We start from the raw sequence: 24,437 nt of genomic DNA, 5'->3' as shown, positions 1-24,437 counted from the left end.
AGATACAGTGACATACTGATGGAAAGGGAGAAAAAAGGCAGAAACTAGGACATACTATAGGATGGAAGGGAAGAGAAAGCGGAGAGAGATACTGGTAGAAGGGGAGAGAGAGAGGGCGGATGCCATATAGAAGTGGGAAGACAGATTCTAGATAGAACAGGGAAGAGAGAGGGCAGATATTGGGGGTGGGGGGATACAAAGAGGAGAGAGATGATGTAACAAGGGAAGTGAAAGGTAAGATACTGGATGGAAAGGTGATAAGGAGAGAGGAAGCAAATTTGTAATTTACAATACCATCAGGGTAATGTAATAGAAAATTTTTGCTCACATCAATTCTGTCCTTTGCTCACAAAAAAAAAAGTTTTGTTCACATGAACTCAGCCCTTAGTATAAGTGTCCTGTCCTCCTGTACACCCACAACCAGGCCTATCTAAGTGAACCAGCAAAACTCCACCTCCACCACCAAAGCAGCACAGAGAAGCACTATTTAGGGCAAAGGCCCAAAAATATGGTTTAACCAACTGAGCTTCTGACTATAGATCCACAAATTCCACAGAGATCCTTAACCAATCCCTCATATACCACAAATTATAAACCTTCAATTTCAGCAACTCCTTCCCCCCATCACTTAGTACTTTCTGCAGAATCTTCGATCACAGCTCATGCCACTGCCTGAGCTTCATTTCTGTCTCTCAACAGGGCTCTACATTTTGTGTGTACAATTTTCCCTACATTGCCCATAAGAGTGATCCCCAAATACTACAGTGTACTGTGTGCCCACTGAAAAGGAAAGGGGCCACCCCCCTCTCTCCAGCAATAACATCTAATGCCTTAGATTTCTCCTAGTTGATCTGTAGTTCTGAAACACCCTCAAACCTTCCTAAGAGCCTCCATATTCTTTTCAGTGACCATGCAGGATTTCCAAGCATAACTGTTATATCATCTGCAAATATCGATGACTTGACCGCCACTTCCCTAACTCCTAATCCTCTCCTGGCAAGAGGCTCGATTAAATAGTGCAAATAGAACAGGTGGTAGAGGACATCTCTGGCATTTAGACAAGCAGTGTAGTTATAGTAAAGTATTCCGAGTTTAAAATCATGTTCTATCTAGCAACGAGGTCAAAATAAAAGAACAAAAAGTCAGCCATGTTAATATTCTGAGCAGTGTAGCTAAAACTGCTGTTTTAACTTGTTTCATAAAACCTTGCAAACTGAAAATATATTTAATTAGATTCCATAGTTATTTTGGCAGCATCTTACATAACCAATATGATTACAATCTGAGTAAAAGGCCACTCTTCTGTAAATAAAAGGCTCTTTGCAATCACTCAGATGGATTGGCAATGAGTTGTGTCTGACAGGTCCTCAGGGCAGTGTAAATCACTATTGTTCATTTCTGCTCACTCTCTTTTCTCTGTTTACCTGATTTTTGTTTTCTGCTTTTATGTCAACTAGAAGTTAAAAAAAACAACAACAACCCACAAAAGGAAATAGGATGGCTCATTTGAGATATATATTAGGTGTTAATACCGAGGATTGATTAATTTGTATACCTTTACAGCAGAGGCTAAAGTATATACGAGTACATGGGAACCTAGAATGAAGAAACAAACTCTGGTGTACTATAGAAGTGTGCTGTGATTTTAATGAACACATATGATTAAAATTATAGTTGCAGACCACTGTTGAGGCTTTGTGGCAGAAGTATGTGTGTGCTTGGGAGAGGGGTCATGATTGAATATGTAAAATAAGGGTGTCAAAGTTTGTTGCTAAAAACTTTACTTTTTCCCAGGACAAGCAGGCAGCCTATTCTCACATATGGGTGACGTCATCCACGGAGCCCCGATGCGGACAGCCTCGCAAGCAGACTTGCTTGTAGAAACTCAGAAGTTTCAAGTCTGCCGCACCACACATGCATGAGTGCCTTCCCGTCCAGCACAGGGCGAGTCTCCTCAGTTCTCAGTTTTCCGCGGAACCAAGAAGTCTGGTCTTTGATGCTCTGTGCTGAACTTCGTTCGCTTCATGCCTTCTCTTCACTGCAGTTTGTGTTCTTTTTGTCGCGAATTGCTGTGTTCTTTATTTTCTGTAAAAAAAAAAAAAAAAAAAAGTTAATTTTTTTTGTCGACTGACTGGCGGGGCAGGTTGCGCGCTCGCAGCCTGCGGGCTTCGACTTTGAAGCGGCTATCTTCCCTTCTATGTCCCGGCCAGTCATGGGCTTCAAGAAGTGTAGCCAGTGCCAGCGTGCGATTTCCCTCACGGACCCACACCATTGGTGTCTTCGTTGTCTCGGGCCTGACCATAGTCCGAAGTCATGCGAGCGCTGTGCTACTCTTCAACCTCGAGCCCTTAAATGTCGTTGGGTTCAAGTGGAAAAGCTGTTCAGGATGGACTTTTCAGTTACACCCTCGACCTAGATTTCTGACTCGGTCCAGACTTCGACCGAGGGTCCTCCTGTTTCCACAACTCTGACCTCGAGTCTCATCAGACCTTCCTCGTTTGGATCGTTTTTGCCTCGAGTACACCTGCTTTATCCCAGGACAAGCAGGCAGGTATTCTCACTAGTGGGTGATGTCATCCGACAGAGCCCCGATACGGACATCTTGCAAGCATGTCTTGCTTGAAGAAACTCAGAAGTTTCGAGATGCCCGCACCGTGCATGCGCCCGTGCCTTCCCGCCCGATTCTCCGGGCGTGTCTCCTCAGTTCTTTTTCTTCCGCGGAGCTGAGAAGTCTATCTTCAATTTGCGCCCATTGAATCTTTTCTTTTTGCCTTCTATTTTGCCGCGGGTTGAGTTCTTTGGCTCTCCTGTGCATTTATTTCTTTCTTTGATTTCTTTAAAAAAAAAAAAAAAAAATTTTTCTTCCGATACCGGGTCGGCCGCGTGGCTAGGGCCCCGCGCCTTCAACCTTGCGACGGAGCTTGTCCGGCCTATGTCCCGGCCGATTACCGGTTTTAAAAAGTGTAGCAAGTGCCAGCGCGCGATTTCGCTCACGGACCCTCATCGACGCTGCTTACAGTGTCTGGGACCGGATCACTTCCCGAAATCGTGCCGGCCTTGCTCCACTTTGACGGTGAGAGCGTTTAAGCGCCGCTGTCTGCTGTGGGAGTCCATGTTCAAGATGGAAGCTTCATCGGATCCTGCAGCTTCGACATCGACATCGACGGGTGCTTCGACTCCTTCCGCGAAGCCCTCTGCCTCCCCGGCTGCTTCGGGCCTCCTGAAACCGGCATCGTTCACACCGGTTTCGGCCCCGGCTTCGGCGCCGGAGCCTTCCTCCGTCTCCTCGGAGCAGGTATCGACCCCGACAGTTCCACCGGTGGTGCTCAAGGTGCCGAAGACTGGCAAGCAGAAGCACGCAGCACCAAAGGAGCGCGGAGACCGTGCGGAAGGACCCCCTTTTGGTGCGGATCCCTCCATATCGGCTTCGTTGCGGTCCCTTATGGAGGCTCAGTTCGTGGAGCTCATGCAGACCATGGGGCCTCGGCTGATTGCCACCATCCAGGGTGACCTTCCAGCTTCGGCTTCGAGGGGCGGACCGCCCCCTCCTCCTCCTCCTCGCCGCACGACCTCGTTGCTCGGCGAGGAGGAGCGGCGAGCGGTGTCCGGGTCCTCGAGGAGGTCCTCCGTTAGCGCTGTACCTCCTTTGGAACCGATTCCCTCAAGGAGGGCCTCCCTTAGTGATATGCCTCCCTTGGAGCCCATCCCCTCGAGGAAAGCCTCATTTAGTGACCTGCCTCCCTTGGAACCGATTACTCCGCCCCATGACTCAGTGTGGCGTCCACCTTCGGGGCCACCCAGTCCTGGGCATAGCAGGAAGCAGGACGAGTTCTTCCGAACCCCCTATCAAACCTGGGCGTCGTCGGGGGGGGGGGGGGCGCCAACTCTTCCGCCTCTGCGATCGACGGCATCGAGTCCAATCTGCTCCTTGGAGGCGTCTGAACCAGTTTCTCACAGACGGGCTCGATCCCCTTCCAGACATCGGGAGGGGCATCGATCCAGACATTCTTCAAAGCATTCCTCTCGGCACTCGACCGTCTCGCCTCAGAAGAAATTGCCTCGGTTGGGGTATGCTGCTTCGACTGGGTCTCCTCCTCCGGGCCCGGAGTTCGAGGACCCTGAGGTTTTCTACTCGTCCTGTTGCTCACAGGCCTCTCTGGAGCCTGAAGCCTCTTCTTCTTCTAGTCCGTCTCGCAGACCGGCGACGGCGGACCAACTGTCCTTTTCATCGTTCCTCAGGCAGATGGCAGATGACATGGACATTACTCTCGATGCTGGGTCTCGATACTCCAAGGAATACCTCGATACCATGCACTTGCCTCGTCCTCCGGCGGAGTCCTTGCGGCTTCCCCTGCACAAGCTCCTCGACCAGACCTTCATGCGATGCTTCGAGTCTCCTTACTCTATCCCTGCGGTCCCTGGCAAATTGGATGCGCGGTACCGCACGGTGCATCATAAGGACTTCGAGGGTCCTCAGCTTTCTCACCAGTCCCTCCTGGTCGAATCCTCGCTCAAGCGGTCTCATCCTGGCCAGGTCTATGCTTCAGTGCCTCCGGGCCGCGAGGGCAGAACCATGGATAAGTTTGGTCGACGCATCTATCAGAATTCGATGATGGCGTCTCGAGTCCTGAATTACAATTTCCACTTTGCAGCCTACTTGGAATTTTTTCTGCCTGTGCTTCGGAAGTTCACACCGTACATCGAGTCCCAGGCTAGGTTTGAGTTTGAGGAAGTGGTTGCTTCGCTGTCCCAACTTCGGCTTCAGTTAATGCAATCTGCCTATGATGCGTTCGAGCTCTCAGCCCGAGCGGCGGCCTGCTCGGTGGCGATGCGCTGGTTGGCCTGGTTGCGGACCATTGATATGGACCCGAATCTTCAGGACCGCCTGGCGAACGTCCCGTGTGCTGGGGCGGATCTTTTTGATGAATCCATCGAGACTGTTACGAAGAAGTTGTCTGACCACGAAAAGTCCTTCCAATCTATCCTTAGGCCGAAGCCTAAGCCTCAGCAGTCTCGACCTTCTCGTCTGCCGTTGATTTATCAGCGGCGTTATCAGCCGAGGCAAACTCCATCTGCGAGGCAACCGGCGAAGCGCCAGCCTCCCCAGAAGGGTCAGCCTAAGTCTCAGTCGCCTGCTGTCCCTAAGACCACTCAGCCTTTTTGACTGTCTCGTCGAGGGCATAACCAACCTCGTTCTGCCTCCCCCTGTTTTTCCCATCGGAGGGCGCCTCCATCAATTTTATCATCGCTGGGAGGCCATAACAACTGACCTCTGGGTCCTTACTATCATCAAGGAAGGATACTCTCTTCATTTCCATCGGGTCCCTCCGGACCACCCTCCAAGAGAGTATCCTTCCAACTTGACTCAGACCGCCCTTCTTCTCCAGGAAGCTCAGGCTTTGCTCCGGCTTCGTGCTGTGGAGCCGGTCCCGACGGACCAATTGGACCAGGGGTTTTACTCCCGGTACTTCCTTGTTCCAAAGAAGACGGGCGACCTGCGACCTCAGGGCCCTCAACAAATTCCTAGTCAAGGAGAGGTTTCGCATGCTGACTCTTGCTTCTCTCTACCCTCTCCTTGAGCAGAACGACTGGTTATGCTCTCTGGATCTCAAGGAGGCCTACACTCACATTCCCATTCATCCGGCCTCCCGCAAGTTCCTCAGATTTCGGGTGGGACATCTACATCTGCAGTATCGAGTGCTTCCATTCGGCCTGTCCTCGTCTCCCAGAGTCTTCACGAAGTGTCTGGTGGTGGTGGCCGCTGCACTCCGGAACAGGGGTCTTCAGGTATTTCCATACCTCGACGACTGGCTCATCAAGGCCCCGTCAGCTCCAAAGGTCATTTCGGCGACCTTGACCACGATCTGCTTCCTGCAGAGCCTAGGCTTCGAGATCAATTTTCCCAAATCTCATCTGCAGCCTACCCAGTCCCTTCCCTTCATCGGGGCGGTACTGGACACCATTCAGCTTCGAGCATTTCTTCCTCCTCAGCGCATGGATGCTCTTCTTCGTCTCTGCCAGTCTGTATCTTCTCGCCAGTCCATCTCAGCGAGACACATGATGGTCCTCCTGGGCCACATGGCCTCTACAGTTCATGTGACACCCTTTGCCAGGCTCCATCTCAGAATTCCTCAGTGGACCCTAGCTTCTCAATGGACTCAAGTGTCAGACCCGTTGACTCGGCACATCATAGTCACTCCTGCTCTTCGGCAGTCTCTACTTTGGTGGATGACCTCTTCGAATCTATCCAGAGGTTTGCTGTTTCACACTCCTCCTCATCAGAAGGTTCTCACAACCGATTCCTCGACCTATGCCTGGGGGGCTCATCTGGATGGGCTTCGCACTCAGGGATTCTGGACCTGTGCGAACCGACTCCATCAAATCAATCTGCTGGAGCTCAGAGCCATCTTCAATGCTCTTCAAGCTTTTCAACATCTGCTTCACGACATGGTGGTCCTCATTCGCACCGACAGTCAGGTCGCCATGTATTATGTCAACAAGCAAGGGGGCACGGGCTCGGCCTCCCTCTGCCAGGAAGCTCTCAGAGTCTGGGATTGGGCGGTTTGCCACAACACCTTCCTCAAAGCTGTCTACATTCAGGGGAGGGACAATGTCTTGGCGGACAAACTGAGTCGTCTTCTCCAGCCTCACGAATGGACACTCCACTCCAAGCCCCTTCATCAGATCTTTGCTCAGTGGGGAACGCCTCAGATAGACCTCTTTGCGGCTCTCCACAATTTCAAACTGCCTCAGTTTTGCTCCAGGATCTACGCTCCTCATCGCCTCGAGGCAGATGCTTTTCTGCTGGATTGGGGGAATCGCTTTCTGTATGCGTTTCCGCCATTCCCTCTCATTCAAAAGACTCTAGTCAAACTGAAGTCCGAACATGCCACCATGATTCTGATAGCTCCTCGGTGGCCCAAGCAACCTTGGTTCTCCCTTCTACTGCAACTCAGCAGCAGGGAACCGTACCTACTTCCAGTGTTTCCTTCACTGCTTACTCAGCATCAGGGGTCTCTGCTTCATCCCAACCTGCAGTCTTTCCACCTGACAGCTTGGTTCCTCTCAACGTAACTCCACACTAGTTTTCCCAGGCGGTGAGGGATGTCTTGGAGGCCTCCAGGAAGCCTGCTACTCGTCGATGCTACTCCCAAAAATGGACTAGATTTTCTTCATGGTGTATTTCCAATTCTAAGGAGCCTCAGCGAGCCTCCCTATCCTCTGTTTTGGACTATCTTTTACATCTGTCTCAGTCTGGTCTCAAGTCAACATCTATACGAGTCCACCTGAGTGCTATTGCGGCTTTCCATCAGCCTCTACAAGGGAAACCTCTCTCTTCTCATCCTGTGGTTTCCAGATTTATGAAAGGACTTTTTCATGTCAATCCTCCTCTCAAACCGCCTCCAGTGGTTTGGGATCTAAATGTTGTCCTTTCTCAGCTTATGAAACCTCCTTTTGAGCCTCTGAGCAAGGCTCGGCGGACCCACCTTTCACAGTATTCCATCATGACAAGGTGGTCCTCCGCACTCACCCGAAATTCCTGCCTAAAGTGATCTCTGAATTTCACCTCAACCAATCCATTGTGCTTCCAGTGTTCTTTCCAAAGCCTCATTCTCATCCTGGAGAATCAGCTCTTCACACTCTGGACTGTAAACGTGCTTTGGCTTTCTACTTGGATCGCACCAAACCACACAGAACTGCTCCTCAACTTTTCGTCTCCTTTGATCCAAACAAGTTGGGACGACCTGTATCGAAGCGCACCATCTCCAACTGGATGGCGGCTTGTATCTCTTTCTGCTGTGCCCAGGCTGGATTACCCCTTCCCTGTAAGGTCACAGCACATAGGGTCAGAGCAATGGCAGCCTCTGTAGCCTTCCTCAGATCGACGCCGATTGAGGAGATTTGTAGGGCTGCCACTTGGTCCTCGGTTCATACGTTCACCTCTCATTATTGTCTGGATACTTTCTCCAGACGGGATGGGCAGTTTGGCCAAACTGTGTTACATAATTTGTTCTCCTAAGTTGCCAACTCTCCCTCCATCCCATTGAGGTTAGCTTGGAGGTCACCCACTAGTGAGAATACCTGCCTGCTTGTCCTGGGATAAAGCAATGTTACTTACCGTAACAGTTGTTATCCAGGGACAGCAGGCAGCTATTCTCACGTCCCACCCACCTCCCCTGGGTTGGCTTCTCTGCTGGCTACCTGAACTGAGGAGACACGCCCGGAGCATCGGGCGGGAAGGCACTGGCGCATGCGCGATGCGGGCATCTCGAAACTTCTGAGTTTCTTCAAGCAAGACATGCTTGCAAGATGTCCGTATCGGGGCTCTGTCGGATGACATCACCCACTAGTGAGAATAGCTGCCTGCTGTCCCTGGATAACAACTGTTACGGTAAGTAACATTGCTTTATCTTCCCCTGAGCTTCCCTCAGGTCAGATACCTAAGCAGAATGTTCCTGCGGTGGTCCTCAAGTTATCCAAGCATCAATCCTCCAAGTCGAAGCATGCTTCTACTTCCACCTCGGAGTCTATAGCCTTAGCAAATGGTCCAGTTTCAGACTCTGATCCACAATTGCAGGCTTCTCTCCAGACCACGTTATATCGACAATTTGTTCCATTACTGAGCAAATATGGTCGTGCCTTGACTCTGCCTCCTGCAGTCCAGCCTGGGCAATCGGCAGTCTCCTCCGAGGTCGAGTCCCTGCCTGTGCCTCGAGCTGAGTCTACACACTCTATGCAAGGAGTCGAGTCTTTGCGAGTGTCTCAATTGGAATCTTCACACAGTGCAAGGAGCCGAGTCTTTGTGAGTGTCTCAACAGGAATCCTCACACTCCATACAAGGAGCCGAGTCTTTGGGAGTGCTTCGAGATTCCTTGATCCAAACCACTGAGTCTGTGGGGTTTCGATCTACAGCTTTTAGCCCTATTCATTCACCAGTGGCACTGCTCATTTCCAGGCAAAGGGCGAAGTCTCCTCAATCTTACCCGAGACCTACTTCCAGGAAGCACTCTCGTCACAGATCGAGGCCCTCATCGAGGCATCCATCGAGGCACAGGTCTTCACCGCAGACAAACCTTCCTTGTCCAGGCCTCAATTCAGACCTTCCAGTTCTTCGAGGCCTCCAACTCCTTGATCGAGGTCTCCCAGACACTGAGGATTCAGCTGATTCCAGTGCCTCCTCCAAGTCTGTTTATTCCTTGGGTTATCAATACTCCAGAGAGGCTTTGCCTTCCTTCTCCACTTGAGGCGCCTTGAGATCATCGAGTCCTTCTCGAGGCCAGGCTCTGGCAGATCAATTGTCCTTTTTCTCCTTTTTTCGTCAAATGGCTGACAACCTGGATATTAAGTTGGACACTGGATCTAAATATTCTAAGGAATATTTAGAAGAAATGCATCTGCCTCAACCTCCTGCAGAGTCACTCAAGCTTCCTCTTAACAGGCTTTTGTCTCAAACTTTCAAACAAAATCTGGAGACTCCTTATGCTATACCTGCTGTTCGAGGCAAATTGGAATTGAGGTATAGAACTCTACATTGCAAAGGGTTTGAGAATTCACAACTATCTCACCAATCCTTCCTTGTGGAATCCTCATTGAAGAGAACTCATCCTTCCAGAGTCTATGCCACAGTACATTCTGGAAGAGAGGGAAATACCTTGGACAAGTTTGGCCGTCGCCTTTATCAGAATTCCATGATGGCCTCCAGAGTCCTCAACTACAATTTTATCTTCACTACTTATTTTAAGTTCTTGATTGATCATCTTCCAAGTTTTATATAGAACTTGGATGAACATAGAAATGTGGAGTTTCTAGAGCTCTCTGCTACCTTGGCGCAACTCTGGTTGCATCTTCTCCAGTCATCTTATGATGCCTTTGAACTTTCTTCCAGGGTCATTGCTTTCTCAGTAGGGATGCGCCACCTGGCCTGGCTTTGCACCATTGATATGGACCCCAATCTTCAGGACCATCTGGCTAATATTCCTTGTGAGGGCAATGACCTCTTTGAATCCATTGAGGCCGCCACCAAGAAGTTGTCTGAGCATGAAAAATCTTTTGCTTCCATTGTCAGACCAAAGCCAAAGCCAACCCTGCAAAACCTTCTCGATCTCTTTTATCCTTCCAGAGGCATAATCCTCCAAGGGTGGCTCCTTACACTTGAGCACCCCCCAAGAAACAACAGCAACAGAAGCAACAGAAACCTCAGCCTTCTGCTGCACCTAAGACTGCTCAGCCATTTTGACTGTCTCAAACAGAGCATAACCTCCATCGTTCTATCTCCATCCTCCCTTCCCCCCATAGAAGGTCGTCTCCATCATTTTTACCATCGATGGGAGACCATTACATCCGACCTCTGGGTGTTGTCAATAATCAAGGAAGGATACTCTTTTCATTTTACTCAGGTTCCACCAGAGCTTCCTCCAAGAGAGTATCCTTCCAATCCATCCCTGACCACCCTTCTTCAGGAAGCTCAAGCTCTGCTTCATCTCCATGCCATTGAGGAAGTTCCTCTGGAACAGCAGAGCAGGAGGTTTTACTCCCGTTACTTCCTAGTTCAGAAGAAGATGGGCGATCTGCGGCCCATATTGGATTTCGGGGCTCTTCACAAATTTTTGGTCAAAGAAATTTCGCTGGTTGTCCCTGGCATCCCTTTATCCCCTTCTAGATCAGAACGATTGGTTATATTCTCTAGATCTCAAGGAGGCTTACACTCACATTCCCATTCACCAGGCCTCCCGTCAGCCTCCCGTCATGCGCATCCTCCGTCGAGGCGACCCTGGTCTCCAAATCTCCAGTACGACGAGTAGTATCAGCCAGCAAATTTTCCAGCGTAGACAACTGCCCCGACAACTGCTCAAAACGAGCCTCTAAAGCCCGCACTACAGACGCCGAAAGCGCTTCAATATGCTCTGCTGACAGTTGAAGCGCAGGGCCCGTCTCATGCGCCGCCATCTTAGGATCAAGCTTCTGAGAGCGAGTAAGTTTTTCTTTGTCAGCCCGAGTAGCTCTCCCACTCATACTCGGGCTCAAAGAATGGATAAATTTGTCCATACACTTCAATTAAACCCGAGTCACAACGAAACAGCAAATTCAAATAAAAATGCGGTAAGGAGAGAACCCGAGGCCCCGGAGCTTAAGCAGAGCACGTCTTGCTCCACGCAGCACATCACGTGACTCCATCACAACTATTTAATAGTTCCACTAATCTACAAAGGATTAGATAATATACATTATAGAGGAAACTATTCACATACTCAATTTAAAATATAAGACCTTTTATTAATTATTGCATACTAAATAATTTATCATGTAATAAATACCTAATACACCACATACTAACATCCAGGACCCCCCCAAAATAAAGTTCATACAGTCAATCTAAAAAATATTCATATTCATTAGGTATATCCTGAAAACCCAACTGTCTGGTGGTCCCCAGGATGGATTTAGAAACCACTGATTTGTACATTTAGTCCATTCTCTTGCCATATAGGTATTCTGTGTTTTATCCCATAGCTTTTTTTGTTTTCCTTTTTGCTAAGTCATTGAACTTCAAGCAAGATATCTGCCTTTTAAAACATCTGTCATAACTGAGTATTTTTGCATACACATCCAAACAGTGCTGTAGTGAAGACTGAATGGGCCCCAGACAGAAAAATTGAGATGGGTCTCCATAATTCCATAGCTCCCAAGGTAGGGGGACCCAAAGGGGGGTAAGTACACAAAGATACACATTTCTTAAAGCTGACATAGTACAGTTTATAAATTCAGGTCATATCATGAGTCTGACCTCATTCCTTGCAGGAATTGGATTGTCTATTAAATGCAGAGATGAGCGGGTTATGTCCATCTACCAGCAGGTGGAAATAGAGAACACCAAGCAGAGCTCTGTCATATATTGAATGGTAAGCTCCCTGGCATCCAGTATTCTCTATCTGCAGCAGGCGGATGGATGGTCCTATAATATGCTCCTGACTTCGTCTGTGTTGGGTTCCTGTTTTTGATTTTTAATTCAGTGAGGCGGGGATTTGGGTTTTGGGGTACCTAACTTGGGATACACCTGGTGGTACTAGATTAATACCCCCCTCCCCCCCCCCCCGAGGCCCCTTCTTGGTAGGTAGTTCCCTTCTTCTCTTCCCTTCTTCATCCTGGTCTCTGTTTCTCAATATATCCTTTCTGGGTTCCAGTGGCCAGGATCGTATGCAGTAATCTAGAGCAGTGTTTTTCAACCTTTTTTGGGCAAAGGCACACTTGTTTCATGAAAAAAATCACGAGGCACACCACCATTAGAAAATGTTAAAAAATTTAACTCTGTGCCTATATTGACTATATATAAAGTAATTCTCTTGAATAGGAATCAAATAAACACAAAGAAAGTATTTTATAATGCTGCCACCGCCAACAACACCGTTGGCGGCGGTGGCACTCAAGTGGCTAAAGAGCCGCAGTTTGCCGGCCTAGGGACAACACTGGAGGGTGGCCAGCTGTGCACCCCCTTGGGACGTAAACCCGGGGTGGGGCAGACCGCCCCCCCCCCACCCTGGTATGCCACTATCTATACCTCACTCCCTCCCTATGACCAAAAATTCTCCTTTCTTCTATTCCCCGTGTACACAACCATCTCTTTCCCTCCCTTCCTCTCTCCAAAGTCCATGCCTTCTGTGTCCAAACACTCATTCCCTCCCCCCACCTCAGCATCTCTTTCCCTCCCTTCCTCTCTCCCAAGGCCATTTCTTCTGTGTCCAAAAACGCATTCCCTCCCCCACCTCAGCATCTCTTTCCCTCCCTTCCTCTCTCTCAAGTTCATGCCTTGTGTCCAAAACGCACTCCCTCCCCCACCTCAGCATCTCTTTCCCTCCCTTCCTCTCTCCCAAGTTCATGCCTTGTGTCCAAAACGCACTCCCTCCCCCCTTTTGTGTTCTGTGTTTGCCTCCCAGCCCATCTTTGCAACTTTCTCAGCAAAACGAAGCTCAAGCCGCAAGGCTTGTCTTCTGCTTCCTGCCTGCCCTGCCGCGCACAAATAGCCGAACGGAAGTATTCTCCGACGTCAGCTTTGCTTAAGCCCTCCCTCCGACGTCAGCGCTGACATCGGGGAACGCTTGCGATCGGCTATATGTTAGCTGCAGGGCAGGCAGGAACAGAAGACGAGCCTCGCGGCTCGAGATGTATTGAACTCCGCGGGTCCCCCGTCCAGCTCTCTCCTGTCCACGTGGGGCGGACCGCCCCTCTCCCTAGACTGGTGGTACTGCCCTGATGGCGGCCCTGACCGTACGGCACACCAGGCAACATCTCGCGGCACACTAGTGTGCCGCGGAACAGCGGTTGAAAAACACTGATCTAGAGGTGATCGCTCCATGGGACAGGCAGAGCCATTGGGATTTTTCCTTACTTTGAATTGACCTTTGGCCACTGCCAACCATTGTCTTCTCTACAATGGCGCCTAATTCCCTTTCAGGGGATCATGCCCCTAGGCTGGGTACTAGAACTCTTGTGTCTCAGAAACTATTCTGATAACCCTCTACAGATCTCGGAGGTTGTGCTCAGCAGTATTCCAAAATTTATTTTCTTAATGGCCAAAACTCTCTCCATCCCATTGTAGTTAGCTAGGGAGTCCCACATGTGAGAATATGCTGCCTGCTTGTCCTGGGATAAAGCACAGTTCTTACCATAACAGGTGTTATCCAGGGTCAGCAGGCAGACATTCTCACAACCCACCCATCTCCCCTGGTTGGCTTCTTAGCTTGCTTACTGAACTGAGGTACCATGAGCCTACGTCAGGCAGGAAGATGCTCGTGCATGTGTGGTGCGGGCAGTTGCAAAGTTTCTTAAAACTTAGTGACGGTACACTTTTAATTCTGTCTGTACTGGGGTTCCATGGATGACGTCGCCCATATGTGAGAATATCTGCCTGCTGTCCCTGGATAACACCTGTTACGGTAATTAACTGTGCCTTCCCAACCTCCCCTCCAGGGTGTCCATCATTTCTCCTCTCCTTCCCTACCTCCCTTTTCCCCTTCAATGGTCTCCAGCATCTTCCTCCTTTGCCCTGTCTCCCAATCCAAAAGGATCTAGAATTTCTCCTCTTTCCTACTGCCCACTGCCCTTCCTGGTCTCCAAAATCTCTCTCTCTTCCCTCCTCCCCTTATCTGAAGCATCTCTCTCTCCTCTTCCCAGGGGTCTACTGTACCTCACTCCTTCGACTACAGCATTTTTCTTCTGCCGTCTCCCCCTGGTTCTCCAGCTTTCCCCTGTCCTCTCCTGCCCTCCCAGGGTCTCTTGGTGTTTGTCTCTACCCTCCTCCTGTGCCTCCAGCTTTCCCTTCTTCTTCCTTCTCCCCCCCTTCCCTAAAGCAGGACCTCTCAACATCTATTACAGCGCTGGCATTTCTGCCTTGCTGTAAACAGTGACAAGCTCCTCAACAATAATTTTGACCACACTGAGTTTCCTGGTATGACCAAACTTTATTGTTTAGCTTCCTGCACCTGCATCTCCTCCTGCAGCAGTCATCTTTGTGTGAGATCCCATCTTCTGGGTGAGGAATCCCCCTGCACCCCTGCCCAAAATTATTTCTGAGCCACCTGCATCTGTTAGTGAGGGCTGCCACTCTTTTTTTTTTTTTTTTTGGGGGGGGGTCCTAGCAGTTCTAGGGAACATCCAGTTTTGAGTCTCTCCTCATGAGTCTAGGAGGTTTGCACTAAAAGACGTATGAGGAGAGATTGGAACCCCTGAATATGTATAACGTCGAGAATTGTATTGCAAACTGTGCTGCGAGATGCCCTGAGGAGGAGAGGCACTGGTGACTGACACGTCCTATAGGCAGCTGATTCCAGTGTCTCTCCTGCTTTCCATACCTCTCTCTCTCCAGAACCCCACCACCGGCAGCAATAGGAGGCTCAGGGCCAAGGCTGGAGCACATCTGCACATGCGTGGACATCTTAAGTGACGTTATCACATAGAAGTCCATGCACTAACGGGTGCCCTCCAGCGCAGCCCCACGTTTAGTGTGCCGTGGCCTTAAATAGTTTGCAGCACACTGCCCTAGTGGAAAGGAGGGTCTGGAGAGATTTGATTCAGATGTTCAAATACTTGAAAGGTATTAACGTAGAACAAAATCTTTTCCAAAGAAAGGAAAATGGTAAAACCAGAGGGCATAATTTGAAGTTGAGGGGTGGTAGACTCAAGAGTAATGTTAGGAAATTCTTCTTTTCAAAGAGGGTGGTTGATGCCTAGAATGTTCTCTCAAGGGAGGTGGTGCAGAGGAAATCTGTGACAGAGTTCAAAAAAGCATGGGATGAACACAGAGAATCTCTAATCAGAATATAATGGGTATATATTGAAGAACTAAGGCCAGTACTGGGCAGACTTGCACGATCTGCAGACACAAAGTACAGACCCCATACACACTCCCCCAGTGATCACTGACGCCTCCCACCATACTGCCATACAAATCGGAATAAAAACGTACATGCCTGCTTCCAGAACATCAGCACTTGGCATAGGAAAGCCTAGCAGAGCTGCACAAAGGCGTCTTAAGTAGTCTGGGGGGTAGGCTGGTGAACCATAGAGAGGAGGGTCCCAGGCTCATAAGCTACTCTAACCACTGCATTTATGGTGAAAAATGTGAGTCCGCCAAAACTCCCCAAAACCCTACTATAATGCAATATAGGTGCCATCTTCAGCCTTAAGAGCTATTGGGGTTGTAGACAGATGGGTATAGAAGGTTTTGGGGGGTACACCATGACCTGCAAAGGAGTTGTGATGAGATGTTTATGTTGCACCCTTTTTGTGAAGTTCACAGCAGTGCCCTGTAAGGTGCCCCACTACTCTGTTGCCATGTCTGGGTGTCCACTCCATCACTTTGCTGGCCCCTCCCACATCTAAAAGGTCTCGTTCTAAGCATTTGGGACTTGGATGATTTTTTGGACGAGAATGTAGTATAAAGACAGATGTACTAGTAGTCTGGATGATCAAATGGCTGGACGTAGAAGTAGACTATTTTCGAAAAAAAAATATTTTGGATGTATTTTTCGAGAATGATCTTTTGACTTTGGCGACGAGCGCCCTAGGCCCAAAACGGACTTAGACATATTTTTTTATTATGCCCCTCTATGTTTTTAATGACAGAAAAATGCAGGCTGCTTCAGGCAGTGCCTGTGAGGGAGGACAGAGTAGGTTTCCTCAAGAACTTTTCTCCCTCCCAGACATCTCCTGAGGCATTCTGCATTTCTTTTGTCATTGAAGGACCCCCTTGCTAAAAGGTCAGGTGGAGTGCCGAGAGAGGGGAGGAGACAATATGGAAGGAAAATTTTTAGAGTTTCATAACACCCCAATCCAATGCCTATGTGTGTGCCAACTTCACAGCATTCTGTTTGATGCTTCCCGCCTGAATGGAAACAGGAAGTTGCATCAGACAGAAGCCTTTGGGTCAGCACAAGCAGTGCATAGGAATCGTTGTTGGCTGCTGTAGACCTGTGGAAGGAATAGCAAGTTTTAAACTGTACACAGGGCGGGGAGGGGGGGAGGGAGACAGAATAGAAAAGATGAGCCAGAAGAGGGGGTTACAAGAAATGTGGATATAGGGACTTGTAGTAATCTGTGGGAAATGCTTTGATTTTGTGTTATTGTGGAAAGAAGGCTTTCTACTATTTCTGCAATGTGATAAAAAATTTTTCTTGCAAGTGCAATAAACTCTATAAATTGTTTGCCATTACTATGGATTTACTGTGGTTTCTTCGAGGACAAGCAGGCATGATATTCTCAGAAATGGGTGACATCATCTGACGGAGCCCAGTGTGGACAGTGCCAAGTATACTGTTTCTTTAAATTTTTTCGGAAGTGCCCCCACTGCACACATGCAGGTGTTTTCCCAGCAGATTGCAACATACAGGACCATTAATTCAGTAAAAAAGCTAAGAAGTCAATTAGAAGAGGTGTGTGGGTTGTTAGAATATATGCCTGCTGTCTTCCGAGAACACCTGCTACAGGTCAGTAACTTCATCGGCGCTCAGGCATTGAATAAATTTTACAGAACTGCTTGGCTAGCTTTCTGGAATTTTGTGCCAAGCAGTAATGAGAGGTAAATGTATGGATAGAAGACCATGTATCTGCTTTGCTGATGTCTTTTAACAGGAGCAAACTGAAATAAGCTACTGAAGCAGACATACATTATTTGCTGTGACACAGCCTAAGTACCAACTTTCCCTCCAGCCCTTTTTTGTTTTACATCAGGCTCATGTTATTTGAGAAAGTAACTAACTATATACCAGACAAGATCCTGGCAGCTGAAGAGACCCATTTATGAGAATATCATGCCTACTGTCCTCGGAGAACTCCTGCTACAGGTAAGTAACTTTGTTTTACCTAGAAAATGACACGGTGACTATTACCCTCGGCTAGCCGTGGGTGACCCGCCAAAACAGTGGGGAAAAAACTGTGTTCATCGTGGCTACGGGGACAAGGCCATTCACCGCCCCGTGGAGCAGTGAATGGCCTTGTCCCTGCAGTTAAAGGAGGGAATGTGCGTGGTCACCTATCGCGCTCCCTCCCTCCTTACTGATCGCTGCTGCCGCTGCCCAGTCCAGACATCTCCCTACTCCTTCCCTACCCCTTACCTTCATGGTCAGCAATTTCTAAATTGCCTTCGTATGAGCAGCCGGAGCATTGAAGCGTGGCTGCCGTAAATGTCATCTCTGACGCAACTGGAAGTTGCATCAGAGATGACCTTTCTGGCAGCCACATGCAACTTCAACGTTCCCTGCTATTAGGACGGCAATTTAGAAATCGCCGGCCACGAAGGTAAGGGGCAGGGAGGTTTGCGGCACAGTTGTGCGCTGCAAGCAGGAAACACTCCTTCTGCCTTTTAAATTGAGGACTTACTGTTTAGTTTTTTAGTCGAACCAGGGCCTGTTGTCCGTTGGAAGGAGGGGGGCGCGGTGTGCATGGCAAAAGCGGCTAAGAGGTGTTCTCACTGCAGGGATAGGTGAAAGCACCACAAAGGTAAGGGGCAGGGAGGAAGAAAGGGAGGAAAGGTGGGGTTGAGAGGAACAGACGCTGAAAGGAAATGGGGAAGACAGAGTGGAGAGAAGATGCTGGGAATTGGGGACGAGAGAGTGGGGAGATGATGCTGAAGGGAAATGAGGAAGAGAGAGTGGGGAGAAGATTCTGAAGGGAAATGGGGAACAGAGAGTGGGGAGAAGACGCTGAAGGGAATGGGGAGCAGAGAATGGGAAGAAGATGCTGAAGGGAAATGGGGAACAGAGAGTGGGGAAAAGACACTGAAGAGAATGGGGAGCAGAGAGTGGGGAGTAGATGCTGGCAGATAAGAAGACAGAGATGCCAGACTATGGGGGAGCGGAGGGAAGAAGATGGGTGCCAGACCAATGGGAGGGTGAAGGGAGAGGCACAGTAACAGAGCAAATGGAAGACGCAGAGAGAAGAGAGACAGTGGATGGAAGGAATTGAATGAGATGAGGAAAACAGAAACCAGACAACAAAGGTAGAAAAAAAATTATATTTTATTTATTTATTTATTTTTTTGCTTTAGGATAAAGTAGAATATTAGTTGTGGTGATAAAAATTTATAAACAAAACCCTGCCAGCTGAACATCTCTTTCTCTAGTTCAGCAGCCAGAACTTTGATTTATAAGGAAGGAATAAGCTAAATATTGTAGTACTGAGGCTTGTATGAATGCTTTGGGGACAGGGCGGTGAAGGGGACGGTGGGACGGGGCGGTGAAGGGGATGACGGGGACGGTGGTCCGGCGACGGGGCAGTGATGGAGACAGATTTTTTCCCCGTGTCATTCTCTAGTTTTACCGCACATGCCCATCCCCTTCTCCTTTGGTTGCCAATCCTCAAGGACTGAGTATAAAATTCTGATGGTTGTTCACCTAGCACTTTATGAGGTAACACCATGGTATTTAAGTCAGATGTTGAAACAATATATATCTTCTAGATCAATGGTCTCAAACTCAAACCCTTTGCGGGGCCACATTTTGGATTTGTAGGTACTTGGAGGGCCGCAGAAAAAATAGTTAATGTCTTATTAAAGAAATGACAATTTTGCATGAGGTAAAACTCTTTATAGTTTATAAAACTTTCCTTTAACAGTTAAAAGGAAAGATATATAAACTATAAAGAGTTTAACCTTATGCAAAATTGTCATTTCTTTAATAAGACATTAACTATTTTTTCTGCGGCCCTCCAAGAACTCTATTTTTTCTGCAGCACTCACATTTAAAGTTCAATATCTTTTTTTTCTCAAAACTGGCACATTTCAATCACTAAATTGAAAATAAAATCATTTTCCTACCTTTGTTTGGTAATTTCATCAGTCTCTGGTTGCACTTTATTCTTCTGACTGTGCATCCAATACTTCTTCCCTTCTTTCAGCCTCCTGTATGCTTCCTCTCCTCCAGATCTCATTCCCTCCCCCAACTTTTTCTTTCTTTCTCTATGTCTGTCTTTCTCTGATTCCGTGCCCCATTTTTTGCTTTGTTTCTGGTTCCCTATCCCCCCTCCTTCTTTCTTTCTTCCTTCCTTCCTCCGTGCCCCATTTTTTGCTTTTTTTTTCTGGCTCCCTGTCCCCACCCCACCTTCTTTCTTTCTTTCTTTCTTCCTTCCTTCCTGCCCTCCCCCATGCCACCGCCGCCGCGGAATAGGCTGCCGCTGCCGCTATCGGGAACAGGCCGAGATCTCCCTGCTTCTCTTCTGCACAGGGCCGACCAACTCTGGCTGCCCGATGTCAATTCTAACGTCGGAAAGGACGTTCCGGGCAGCCAGGCAACGATTGGCTAGCCAGAACGTCCTCTCGACGTCAGAATTGACGTCGGGCCGCAAGAGTTGGTCGGCCCCACAGAGAAGAGAAGCAGGAAGATCAAAGAACACGATGCCGGCCTGATCCCCGATGGCAGCAGTGAGAAGGGAAGGGAAGCAGGTTGAGCACCACTTCTCTAGATGAGCCGCACTCTAGGGAGAACAGTGGACCACCTTCCCCTTGGTACGCCACTGGAGCAGCAGCATGTCTGGCCGGCTCGTTCGTTCAAAGCTGTGGGTGGCTGCTCCTTACGAGATCCGTGCCTGCGTCTGAAGCCTCTCTGATGTTGTGACATCAGAGCGGCTTCCGATGCAGGAGTGGATAGCGCAAGGAGCCACCAACCCGCGGTTTTGAACGAACGAGCCGGCTGCTGCTCCAAAAGGAAGAGAATGATCGCCTCCAGACCGTGGGCCGCAAATAAAACCTGGTGTTTGAGACCGCTGTTCTAGATCGTTAAGATCAGAGTCTGCCATGAGGTTATCAACTGAAGTGCTTGGTGAAACGCATTACAAAAAGACACAACAGCCATTTCTGTGGCATGTTCTCAGAAATGGAATGCTTTACTGAGATATTTGAGATTATATAAAGGTAAGATGTCTTTTAGAAAGCAACTAAAAGCATATCTGTTTTTGAAAGCTTTTAATTAGTTAGCAGTGTTTTAGTTCTGATATTCTGTTTTATCAAAATTTTATTAGCTAAGTGCTAGTTTTAGCAGAAGTGGGATGAGTTTAAGGGATTTGCTAGGAAAATGTTATTATTAGACTGTCTGTGTATACATAATTGTGTATGTTTACACTGAAAGCCGCTTAGGTAATAATAATAATAACTTTATTTTTATATACCGCAGTACCTTAATAGTTCAAAGCGGTTTACAGTAAAAAGAAACTGAGAAGTAACATCAAACATAGTTTGGTAGATACATCATCAAAGTTATATAAGGTACTAAGGGGAGAATAAATTTTTAAAATAAATAAATAAAATTATCTAATCCTGTATTCTATGCCCGTCCTTCTCCCAAAGTTGGGTAAGAGGAGCTGATTTCTTGTGACAATTGAATTGCAGAACAATGTTCAATAATACAAGTATTCACTTTTCTGTTTTTCCAATATACGATAGAGGGCAAGGACATTGTTTTACATAGATGACACCTTCCGAGTCATAAGTTGTACAATTATAAAATGCTTGTGTCAGTGGCAGTCTAGGATGTTGAAATGCAGAAATCTCCATTACATGTGGACAAACTACACATTTTCTACATTTCTTATGCCTTCCAAGATAAAGAACTGACTCTCTATGGTACACACTCATCTCCCAAATAACCCTTTAAAATTCTTTTCTGAAATGCAAACTTAGGTAAAACCTCAAACACAAAATGAACTTTCCAACTTTCCAAAAACCTTTTTAAAAGAGAACATTTTAGGGGACTAAGGTAACACAAAGATGGTTAGAAGAAGCCTTCTCTAAACAAGAAGAATATAACCAACTAATAGCCAATCTGTCGATCAAATCGGGAAAGATTCCGGAAGACTGGAAGGTGGTGAATGTTACACCGATCTTCAAGAAATGTTCGAGGGGAGATCTGGGAAACTACAGACCGGTAAGTCTGACCTCGGTACCGGGAAAGATGGTAGAGGCACCTTGACGGACATGGGCTGATGAGGACCAGTCAGCATGGTTTTAGCAAAGACAGACCATGTTTGATGAACTTGCTGCACTTCTTTGAGGGAGTAAACAAACAGACAGACAAGGGTGACCCGGTCGACATTGTATATCTGGATTTTCAGAAGGCGTTTGGCAAGGTTCCACATGAATGATTACTTCGGAAAATTGCGAGCCACGGAATCGAGGGTGAAATACTCGTGGATTAAAAACTGGCTGGAGCATAGGAAACAGAGAGTGGGGGGTAAATGGACAATACTCAGACTGGAAGAGCGTCACCAGTGGGGTGCCGCAGGGCTCGGTGCTTGGACCTGTGATCTTCAACATCTTTATAAACAATCTGGACAATGGTATGACGAGTGAGATGATTAAATTTGCGGACCATACGAAGTTATTCAGAGTAGTGAAGATACAGGGGGATTGTGAAGATCTGCAAGCGACATATCAGGCTCAAGGAATGGGCATCAACATGGCAGATGAGGTTCAACATGTATAAGTGTAAAGTGATGCATGTAGGTAACAAAAATCTTATGCATGAATACAGGATGTCCGGGGGTGGTACTTGGAGAGACCTCCGAGGAAAGAGACTTGAGAGTTATGATTGACAAGTCGATAAAAACGTCCACGCAATGTGAGGCGGCAGCGGCAAAAAGGGCGAACAGAATGCTAGGAATGATAAAGAAGGGGATCACGAACAGATTGGAGAAGGTTATCATGCCGCTGTACCGGGCCATGATGCTCCCTCACCTAGAGTACTGTCCAGCACTGGTTGCCGTACATGAAGAAGGACACGGTACTACTCGAAAGGGTCCAGAGAAGAGTGGACCCTTTCGAGTAGTACCATTAAGGGTTAAGGGGCTGAAGGAGTTGCCGTACAGTGAAAGATTAGAGAAACTGGGCCAAAAAGCAAATTTGATCATGTTTCCCCACTTTTGTCCTTACTTTACTGGCTTCCAGTAATTCCCAGGGTTCATTTTAAATGCGCCTGCCTAGCATTTAAGATCCTACACGGCATCCTCCCTCCCCTAATTCCACTATCTTGGAACTCCTTGAGTCCCGATATCACCAGGTCAACCCCAAAATTTAAACTATCCTTCCCCTCGCTAAAAGGTATCCTCCATGCGGGAATCACAGGGCTTTGGAATAACCTTTCTGCCCCACTACGGAATCTGGGCTTCTTCCAACTAGTGCTGCCCGATTCATGATTCGAATCGGTTCACCGATTCACTTTGGATGAATCAATTTGAATCGATTTAAATTTTTTTAAAAATCAGCTTCCCGATTTGGACCCTCTCCCCTCGCCCCCTAAAGCAGGAACGGCAGTGCTGCTCTTGCTGGCCGCTGCCGCACCTGTTTTAGAGGGCAAGGAGGGAGGGTCAGTCGGGAAGTGCTGCGTCCAGCTTCCCTCCTGGCCTCCCCAAAGGATTGCCCCCACCCCGAAAGACTGGGCCCCCCCCCCCCCCCGGAAGGCCTCTATGTTCCCCCTGGCCTCCCCGAACCGTTTACCTTACAGCTTCAGCCGAAGATTGCAGTTGCAGCTCTTTACATTGCAGTGCTTTGAGCTATTTCCTCTGCTGCAGTCCCGCCCCCTCCTCTGACATCAGAAGAGGGGCGGGACCGCAGCAGAGGAAACAGCTCAAAGCACTGCAGTGCAAAGAGCTGTAACCACGATCTTCGACTGAAGCTGTAAGGTAAATGGTTTGGGGACGCCAGGGGGAACACGGAGGCCTTCCGGGGGGGGGGGGGGTGAGCAGTCCTTCGGGGGGGGCAGTCCTTCAGGGGGTGGGACAGGCCTTCAAGGGGGGAACAGGCCTTTAATGGGGGGGGACAGGCCATGGATGGTGGCATAGCCCTTCAGGGAGGACAGGCTGGCCTTAGGGATGGGGGTACAGGCCTTCAGGGGGAGGTGCAGGCCTTTGGGGGGGACAGACCTTCAGGGGAGGGGGGCCCTGGTGTAGAAGTACACGGAGGGAAGGTAGGGGGGTTCAAAGAGATGTGCATATGCCAGACTTTGGGGGTGAAGAAATAATGGGTCTAAAAATAGAGGAGAGGGAGAGAGATGATGGACAATGGGATTTAGGGAGGGAAGGAACAGAAAGGGAAAGAAGTTGGACACAAGGGATGGTGTGGAGGGGGGATAGAGATATTGGATAGGAGGGTAGTTGGGAAAAGAAAGGGAGAGATGGTGGACTCTGGGGTGGTGGGGAAGGAGGGAGAGATGCTGGATGAAAGGGTAGTTAAGAAAAGGTGGATCTGTGGACAGATACAAAAAAAAAAGAAAGATGTAAGACCTCCGGAGGAGGGAAGGGAAACGGAAGGGGAAGACAGAGATGGAAGATGGATGGTTAGCAGGGAGAAAGAAGAAAGGAGACCCTGGCAAGCAAGTTATCAGAAGACAACCAGAGCCTGGGACCAACAGGATTTGAATAATGACCAGACAACAAAAGGTAGAAAAACTAATTATATTTCCCATTTTGTGATTACAGTATGTCAGATTTGAAATGTGTATCCTGCCAGAGCTGGTGTTAGACTGCAAATGTGAGCTAGGATTTAACAGAGAGGAAAAGTCTTTTTTGTTTGTTTATTTTGTTTACACCACAGCGCCAGTGTGGTTTGGAGAAGGCAAAGGGGGGTGAAGAGGCTATAAAATAAACCCACCAGAATGTTTGAAAAAAACACCCAATTGGGCAGGAAAATCGAATCGAATCAAAAAAACAATTCAGTAGGCTGAATCGAATTGAAATTTTTTTTTCCTGAATCGGGCAGCACTACTTCCAACTATTCCGAAAGCATCTAAAAACTAGGCTATTCACAACAATTTAAGGCTCTCTTCCCCCTATACTCAACCTCCAACCCCATTATGCTGTTCCTTCCTTATATTAAGCTTTTGTAAACCGTGCTGAGCTCTATAATTATGGAGAGTATGAGGTATATAAACTTAAGGTTTAGTTTAGTTTACTTTTCTCCC

The 24,437-nt window shown here is 48.2% G+C and overlaps 1 protein-coding gene across 13 annotated transcripts in view; it reads left to right on the top strand.

The window, feature by feature from the left end:
* The window catches only part of USP54 (ubiquitin specific peptidase 54), a 312,165-nt gene that overhangs the window by 74,187 nt on the left and 213,541 nt on the right, over window positions 1-24,437 (top strand). Inside the window, exon 3 of one of the 13 annotated variants that reach the window (XM_033941399.1) lies at window positions 17,224-17,336. The exons of 11 other annotated variants lie outside the window; for them this stretch is intronic. The gene's annotated coding sequence lies outside the window, so the exon portion shown is untranslated. Of the gene's footprint in view, window positions 1-17,202; window positions 17,337-24,437 lie in introns of all 13 variants that reach the window. One more of the 13 variants, XM_033941398.1, reaches the window with a different exon arrangement.

Source organism: Geotrypetes seraphini, chromosome 4 (genome assembly GCF_902459505.1).
Source record: "Geotrypetes seraphini chromosome 4, aGeoSer1.1, whole genome shotgun sequence".
Taxonomy (NCBI): Eukaryota; Metazoa; Chordata; class Amphibia; order Gymnophiona; family Dermophiidae; genus Geotrypetes; species Geotrypetes seraphini.
The sequence above is the reverse complement of the archived record's forward strand: the minus strand, read 5'-3'. Positions and strand labels throughout refer to the sequence as shown.